At 29.7% G+C, this 9,298-nt stretch overlaps 1 long non-coding RNA gene across 1 annotated transcript; it reads right to left on the minus strand.

Annotated features, from left to right (window-relative positions):
* Window positions 1-4,885: 4,885 nt before the first annotated feature.
* On the minus strand, window positions 4,886-9,026 carry LOC147805179 (uncharacterized). The gene is made up of 3 exons (XR_015429462.1): window positions 8,662-9,026; window positions 8,188-8,393; window positions 4,886-5,906 (listed from the first exon to the last, which is right to left on the minus strand). It is a non-coding gene; the product is annotated as an uncharacterized LOC147805179 (long non-coding RNA).
* Window positions 9,027-9,298: the final 272 nt, after the last annotated feature.

The following is a 9,298-nucleotide window of genomic DNA, read 5'->3' on the forward strand; positions in this document are numbered from 1 at the left end:
TATTACACCGACTATCGGTAAGATAGCCTCAGAGCTATCGCGCCGACGTTGACAACAGCGCCACTTTACAGAAACTAATTCATCGGTACAATAGCTATAAGTTATGCTTTTCTACCTGTGTATGTGAAATTGGTAATGGGTTGTCATTTGTTTGATGGGGTTATCATTGTTTCACCAACAACAAAAAATTTAAAAATAAAAGAACATTATTTCTTTTTTCCCTAAAGCGTATAAAATTTTTCATAGAATTCTTAAAAACTAAATTATTTATTAACATTATATTGGATTTATTTAAATATATTAATTGTTTCTTTCGACTAATTTATATTTTAATTAATAATTTAAATTAAGTTTTTACTAAAGTACAAATAAAGGTGTCTTTTCCTACTTTTTTTTCTGGTGAAGTATATCTATTTTTTATTTATCATTTATTTCAAAGGGTACCAAAATTTTCGAAATTATTATTTTTCTTTTAATTTATAAATTTTTTGAGACAGTTTTAGGGGCGATAGCTATTACGGTTATTTAAATAAATTATATTAAACTTAATTGTCTGGTTGAAAAATATTTTTTAATAATAATATTTCATAATTATAATTTAAATTCAACTGTTTTTATAATAATAATAATACACTACATAAAGTGACAGAGGAATTAATGGTATACCATTAAAATATATGAAAATATATTTTGCGATACAGCTTTTTATAATACATCTAGCATTTGAACATAATATATTAATAGTTATTTATTTTTGTAGAGAATTGTTGGGACTGCGAGAGAAAACATTTTGCCTTATAAATTATTAATGTTATTAACTTCATATTGATCAAATATATTTTATGTAATTTATTTTCGGTGGTTGACTTATAAATTAAATGAAGATTAAATAACTTTTTTCAATAAATTATGTATCCAATAACGAGGATTTAATGGCAAAAAAATTTAATTTTTGTCTTATTTAACTATCAAAAGTAATTAATTTTGCTTAGTCATTTAATTCCAAAATTCTTAGTGAATGACGGATTCCAATGACAAAATCCAACCCATCGTCCAAGAAAACCTCTCACTTGGTTTTATAATGCAAAAATGCAGAGTGGGAGCTCCATCCAAAGACAGATACTTTGAAACCGTGTTTTAGGAATCTATATCTACACTCAACATTTTGTCTTCAGATTAATGTTTTTAAATTTAAAATGATGGGGAAATCATTGGCAATATTTAAAGTGTGCATTCACATTTATAATGCTTGGGCCCAACATTCTTACTTACTTGCGTTAAAAATAGCTATTTTAGGCTCGATATATCTGTAATGAGTAGAGCAGCGAACACTTCACGTTAATGAAATATTACCTTTACAATTGTCAAAAAATACACTTTAGGCAGCTCCAGAATAACTTGAAGTGTTAAAATGAAGCACCTAAGGTTGTTGAACAAATAGTTCCATAGCTAGGTGTAAAGAATTATATTTCAGGTTGATAAGTAATAACCTAAGGTTGAAAAAGAAACACCTTAAAGTAGTAAATATCTACCTCTCCTCAAATGTAAGATGAAACACCTCAGGTTGTTACATATACCTCTGGAGGTATATTTGAGGTAAATTTTGAGATATTCATTTGAACCCTTTTCAACCTAATGACATATTTAAATATTAATTTCATTTTTACCTTTGAAAAATACCTCAATTTATCCTTAAGGGCACTCTAATAACTTTTGATCTAATGATCAGAGACCTTCACGCTTAGGGCTCAATCTTAATGGTTCAAGAGATGGGTGACCACAAATATGCTAATTAATAAGAGTCGACGATATTTTAAGTTACGAAGAAGTCAGACAAAAAAAAAAAAAGTACTTTCTCTGAATAAACATATACCATTTTTGGAAGGCTACAGACAGATTTACGAACCCCCTAAATATAGGTGGAAGCGGCAACAATTTATAGCCAGGAGAAGTTAATGTAATAAATCTTACTATTTTGTGTATTTCGCTACATCTCGAGAACTTTTAAAGCAAATTAGATAATTCTATGCAAAAAATTAATTTTTAGTGAACTTTCATTATTTTATTCAATAATGGTTAAAAAACTTTTTAAAAGTAGGTATACAATTCTTTGCACCCATTTTAAAAATTATAATTTTACAAGACAAAATTTGAGCGAAATCGATCGAATAGTTCCTGAGAGATCGAAGTTTAAATATCTAGCCCTTTTGAAATTCAATTTCCAAGAGACTATTTGACTGATTTCGCTCAAATTTTGTATTTTGCCATGTAAAATTATATTATTTAAAAACTGATGCAAAAAAACTTGATAACTTTTCAAAAGTTTTTTTTACCAAAATTGAATAAAATAATAAAAAATAATGAAAGTTTACTAAAAATTATTTTTGGATAAATGAATTTTATAAGTGTGTGAAAATTTTCTTCGATTCGCTTAAAAAATTTTGATGTAACACAATGCGTAAAGTAAAATTAACATTAAGAGGTCCAAACTTTGGAGCACTTTCTTGACCGCCATATTTCATGGACTGCTGCTACCCGTATATTTTGGGGTCTAGAAATCCAAATCCGTCAAAAATGGTATGCTTATTGGAAGAAAGTGCGATTTCTATTTAATTTTGGCACTTAAAATATCGTCTGTACTAAAATTAGCACATTTGAGGTCATCATGGTGACCTCAAATGTGCTAATTTTAGTACAGACTTGCAAGTCCTAGACATCTTATCATCAAATCAAAAGTTATTCAGGGTGGTCCAGTACGTTGTTTTTTTCCTTTTGTTGCGCATTGTACATTCCAGGCTGAAAAACGAATGGAATGTATGTTACGATACATTTCAGGACAAACATCCCTTTCTGCCATTAAAGGATAGTCAATTCGTTTTTACTATGGCAAAATATTTTCAGTTTAAAATAGCTTTGCTTCTAATCTTGATGGTTGAAGGCATATCAGCTTCAGGGACAGGGGCAATGTTTTAAAAGCGTACTTGTTTGTACAGTTAGATCGGATCATGATCAATTTCCAAGAATTTCTCTTTTGTGTTAAACTAAAACTACATATGTAACTAATGGATGAAGGGTCATATTACTTCCTAATTCAGTCAGGATGCAAAAAAAAAAAAAAAAAAAAAAAGCGTTAAGTTTTTTTTCTTTTATAATTTTAGTCTATTTCAGATTTTTCCTTTCTTTTCAATATTTCTTAGTTTACTTAGAATATATTTAAAATTTTATACATACCTATGATGACCAGGAGAAGTAATTAAAATTTACAAATACAGTAAATCCTGTTTCTGTGCGGTCCTTATTTATGCGATTTTGGTTTTGTGCGATTTATTTTTATGCGGTATATGAATCTTAGCGGCGTTAGCGGCAGTTTAATTTTTCCTATCAATGTACATATACATGTTGTGGACGAACTCTGATTACGTGGTCTCTCCTTGACAACGATGTATCTGGACTTCGCGATGCTCTGTTCATTTATTTTAAACAATCTCTTGATAAGGCAGAGTCAGTTACGTACATACGAGGGTCACTCTGAAATTTTTGAGATACAATTTGGTGTTTAAAGTTACACTTCATGAGGTTTACAAGCAATTGACCAGTCGACCGTCGTCATAAAACTGATCACCGATTTTATGGTACTAAGAAACAAATCAATTGAAATCCTATCTTCAAGCTATTGTTAACCATTTCAGAAGATGCGCGTTTTGCTTACGACGAGTAGCAGCAAACTATTTAACGCATAATTTGAAAACTTCTCCATGTACATGGACAATGATGAATTAATTATTTTTAAAATTTCTTTAGGTCTAATTTAATTGAAAGCAATCTCTCATAAATCATTGATGTATTTTTTTTAAGTCCAACTTTTTTTATGCGGTCCCTAAGCACCGCATAAATTTTTTTTTTAGGTACTATATCGTACAAAGTTGTTTGTTATACGTAATAACTTATAATTTTTTTTTGTATGATTTCTTTTATGCGGTCCCTATCCAACGCACAAAAAAAGGTTTTACTGTATGTTTTTCTTGAGTTTATGATTATAATAACCATTTACTAATAAAAAATATTTATCAGGAATATAAGCTTATAAAGTATCTGGCTCTCCCTTACAAACAAATAAAATAAACTGTGTTTTTAAGTTTCGCCTTTGAAAATTTGATTTCCAGAAACTTCTGTGATCAATGATTTTTTGAAACGTCTGAACCTTCGATCTTAGGATCACTGTTAGCGAAAAATTCGGGATTTTTCCAGAGCGTAATCAGCCCTGCCTATTGACAAAACAAGTTACGATTACTTTTGGACCACTGAAAGCTAAATTTGTCACTTTACCACTTAAGAGAATTATTGTAAATAAACTTAGAATTTTTTCTGCCTTACGGGTAGAAGTCTCAAATTTCAACTGAATTGCTATAGATCTGTGTCTGATGCACAAAAAACTAAACATCTTCAAAGTTACAAAATAATCCTTTAAGTATTTCTTGAGAAATTTAAAGCACTTGCTTTTTGAACCTGGGACATAGTATAAAATGTCCTTTCACTAACCTGGAGTAGACACAAAAATAAGTTAAAAAATAAAATTGTGTGAAGATAAACTGCTGGAATCTTAAGTAACTCAGATTTATTTGTATTGTCATTTAAGATTTAAAATTAATTAAATACGATTTAATTTTTTCAGTGCCTGTATCAAAGTAATACCATGTTTGGTACTATATATGTTTGATATTATACATATGTTGTGGAGGTTAAAATTTTTTAAGTTCCACTTATTTAAATTAAGAATCAAATATAAAAGATAATTTTCAAAGTAAAATCTTCATAAAACAGAGGAAGTTGATAAATAGGAATTTTATAATCAATATTTAAAGATTAAGTGTAGGAAAGAAAGGAGTAGATTTTTTAAAAATTTATTCTCGAAACATTTCTATAAATACAAAACCTTGTATATTATCAAAATTTCATCAAACACAAATGCAGGAAGAAACTAAACTTTTATTGGACAAAAATGTAGCAGATTTAAAAAAACTAAATATAAATTTATACAATTAGGATTAGAAGCAAGCAATCACAAAGTTGAAAAAAACATATACTACATAAATTACAGTTAAAAGGAACATACTGAATGCAAATTTATTGAAAGTAAAGTACTATTCTATCAAAATAGGCAACACCTATACCTAGAAACTTAATTATTTAACAACTTGGTGGGAAAATTTATGTCATTGAAGTCCATCAGAAATTAATAATGAAAGGTAAATGATGAGTTTTTATGTGGACATTTACTTGAAATTTGACAATGGTTAAACAAATATTTAAAAAAAAAAAAAAAGGCAATAAAAATTACTAATTAAGAAATAAAGTTTGTTTCAGAATTAAAAAAAAATATAAAGTTGGCTTACACATGACAAATATCTATTCAAAACATATCTCACAGGAAGAAAATCAAAATAAGCTAAAAAAAAAAAAAGTCTAAAAAGTTTAGATTTTGAACAATACTTTTGCCCTGGAGGCTGCAGAGGGCCGACACAGGAATAGTGATACCACTGTGAATAAGAGTCGCACAAAATAGTATCACCATACCGCAATCTTGTTTGCATGAACAACATTCCCATGTCATCATTCTCGATTTTGTAAAATCACATTTTTAACCAATAGCCACCCATCAGAAGCAAAGAACAGCTTCACTTCATTAATTTCAACACATGATTCCATACAAGAAGAAACCTTCTCTATACCACATTCTATAGCAGCTTCTTCTTCAAAATGCCTTTATTTATGGTCTTCGACAATGTCTCTTCATCTACAAAGCAGTTCATAAGCATATTTTCCCCCCTCCAAAACTGCTTTTCTTGTAAAAGGAGTGGGCCTATTACCTTTCTTCCTCTTCAAACCAACAACTTTTGTCGTTAAACCTAAAAATATAAAATATTTTAAGAAAAAAAAGAAGCTAGATAAAAGAAATCATTGCAGAAGATAAAAATTGCTAAAATAAAAATAAAGTAGTTTTTAAGGACGATGGGAACCCGGCATAAATAATAGAATTAATTTTTGGGCCATTTAATGAGTGATTTTTTTTTAAATATGCAAAACAAAACAAAAAAAAAGGAAATTTTTTTTTTAATTTTAGAAAGAATTGCTAAATTGTGTATTGTAATCTCATTTGCTAAATTGTGCAGTTAGAAAAGCTAAGGAAGGGAAAATAATAAATCTGACCAAATTGAAATTGCTTTAATGCAAGATTAATATACTTGTTCCTTTCACATTATTGTTGCATTTATATTTTATAATGTTAGCGTTAAAAATTGTGTCTTTAACAATAAAAAAGATTCAAATACAGTGGTACCTTGAGATACGAATGCCCTTACATACGAGTTATTTGAGATACGAGGAATGGCCTTGCAAGCCCTTCTCGTCCTCGACAATGCTCCCGTTCACCCACCGAGCCTCGAAGTCTATAGCCGAAAATTCTGCTGTCGGCTAAGTCCGTAGCTTTGAAGGATTCGAACTCAAAGTGCCAGCGGAGGAGGAGATTGTGCCTCTGAGAAAATCCATGGACCTGGTGATGGGTGAGCATTCGGGCGTACTGCAAGAAATTGGATTCGAGGAAGAACCAGAGGTGGAGGAGGTTATCTCTACAAAGGAGATAAAAGAATTCTTTGGAATGTGGAAGAGAATTTCACAGTTCGTGGAAAAGAAACACCCTGAAAAAGTTGAAACTGGTAGTACATCGGAGCTATTTAATGAGACTTGCCTAACTCATTTCTCCAGCATTCTGAAAAGGAAGAAACAAACCTCCTTGGACAGTTTTTAAATCTGGCTAAAAAAGCAAAGACCAGTGAAGAGAAAAGCAGTGACTAAAATTAAGCATATAGTAGCATTTAAGTTGTGTGTAAGTTGCATTTAAGTAACCAAAATACAAATATGCATGTACACTTTATAAAAGCAGTTTTTTCTGCTTTACATTCTCTTTTATTATGTTTTTATATAGTATTTGTCATTTATAAATACATTTTCCTTATTCAAAAACACACAACAAAAACAATTGAGGGTAGCATTTTTGGGGACGGAACGGATTAATGGCATTTCAATGGGCAAAATTGCTTTGAGATACGAGCAAGGTTAGGGAATGAATTAAACTCGTATCTCGGGGTATCACTGTATATGTATTAGTGAGTTGGTGATGATGCGTTATTTAAACTCCTTTTAATTTTGTTATATGCATTTTATATTAACTTTTTGGATTTATTTCTATTTTTAAGCTTTTACAATACTATTGAAATAAAAATATTTACACAGTAAAACTTATAAAAAAAAGATCATTATCATAAAAAATACTATGTCATAATTTAAAGCGAATAAAGATATTTAAAGAAATATGAATTATATTAAATGTCAGCACAAAATCACTATTTATGATAATAACACTCCGAATATATTCTTCCTCAATCGGAAACAAATTGTTTACTAATATAATACTATTATAAGGGTCATGCATTAAATTATTAAAAAAATTATATTGTTATAACAGTTTGCATAACTAAAGTCAATGTACTTGCTTTACTTACAAGTATTTCATTGAATTTATTTTTAGAACACAAACATTAAATTTGCCTCAAAACTTATTTTACTTGGTCAAAAACAAATTCAGAATTTGAATTTTCTATGTGTCTTTGCTTCTAACCATATTTTATGGATACATAAAATTTAAAGCAAGGACTGCATATGAAAATTTACTATGCTCTTATATATAACTAAAATACATTTGACATTATGGCAAGGTAAAAAAACAGGGGATATTTCGTATTGTGATCTGGCGAAGCAACTACAATTGCCAAGGTGCCAAACAGATTTTAAACTTGCAAATTTTTTAAAAAATATATGTAGATAATTGCCTAGGGGTAACTACAAGTTATACCTTACGAGTCAGTCCCTTTCTATGACATTTCTTTTAGTTTCTCGCGGGTCACTGCCCGGAAGTTTCCTGGACTTTGCGATTACTCTGCCGCAGATCACGATACAGAAATCTCCATTAACAACAGTTTGAGCAACAACAATAAGTTCAAATAGATATTATAATATTCACACGTAAGTCAGTGTAAATCACTCTGAGTAACAAAATAATTTCTTAACTATACAAACAATATTATGATAGAAAATGGAGATAATTAGAGTAAATGTAGGAAAAAATTTTACCTATATGACATGGAACAGAAATATAGATACTTGGAGATTCACATATTTTTGAACTTTCTCTTGGTGCTCAACAGGTATCAGGCTTTCTTTAGGCGAAGAACGGAACAAAGATTCGGAGAGGACATGGTCATGATCCTCATTCATTGATTTTATCTGCAAAAATTGTTTATCTGGAGACAGCAGCTGGACAATTTTGAGTAAAGGTTCTGGAAAATAAAATTATTTTTAAACAAACTACGTATAGAAAATGTATAAACTAAACTCTATAAGGGCTTGCAGACACAATATAAAATAATAGATAGCAGGTCAGAGAACATATAAAACAAGAGTGTTAAATTGTTCTTTACAAGGTGTATAGTGACTATTGACATGGTGACATCAGGAACGATGTTGCTAATCAATTAACACATTTTAAATAATTCATTTTAAATAACACATTTTAAAAATTAATTAAACAATACAAAATTTACTTACTTGGATTGGCGACTGTTATCTGTACATTTTTTTTAATGAATTCTTCCACCATGTGTATTTCAATTCCAGCGGAGCCTTATCAAATTTTTTAAAAGCATTTTGTAAAGTTTTCGCTTCTCTCTTCCAGAAGATCGTCCTTTTTTCTTTTTCAAATTCATGAATGGCTATTTGTTATTCTTCATATGAAGAAAATCAAGATGCTACAAAAATTGTAGCTGCCTTGACTACGATAAACAGAGCTAAATTATTTTTGAAAAAAAAATCGGAGAGTCACGTGGACAGATACGCTCTATGATTGGTTAAAAATTTGATCGGTAAGATAGCAAAATGAATTTTACTGCGCCGATAATCGGTGCAATAGACACTCCGCGGGTAAAAACAGAGAAATGAAAGTAGAAGTGACTGAAAAATATTATGTTATGGTTAACAGTTATTTAGCAGTTGTCTGCTAATTATTATTCAACCCTAGTCTTTGAGCGTCCTCTAGTGGAAAGTTACTTTGCCAACAAGAGAGGTCTTCTCACATGGAGAGTTTATTTGTTTTTTGCTAATATTATGTTTAAATAAACACTATGTTTAAATAAAGAGAATTTTCTATGATTAAAAATTTGCTGATTTATTTCAAACTTCAAAAGAT

Source organism: Parasteatoda tepidariorum, chromosome 9, assembly GCF_982258835.1.
Source record: "Parasteatoda tepidariorum strain Cologne lab strain chromosome 9, Ptep-v5.0, whole genome shotgun sequence".
NCBI classification, from domain to species: Eukaryota; Metazoa; Arthropoda; class Arachnida; order Araneae; family Theridiidae; genus Parasteatoda; species Parasteatoda tepidariorum.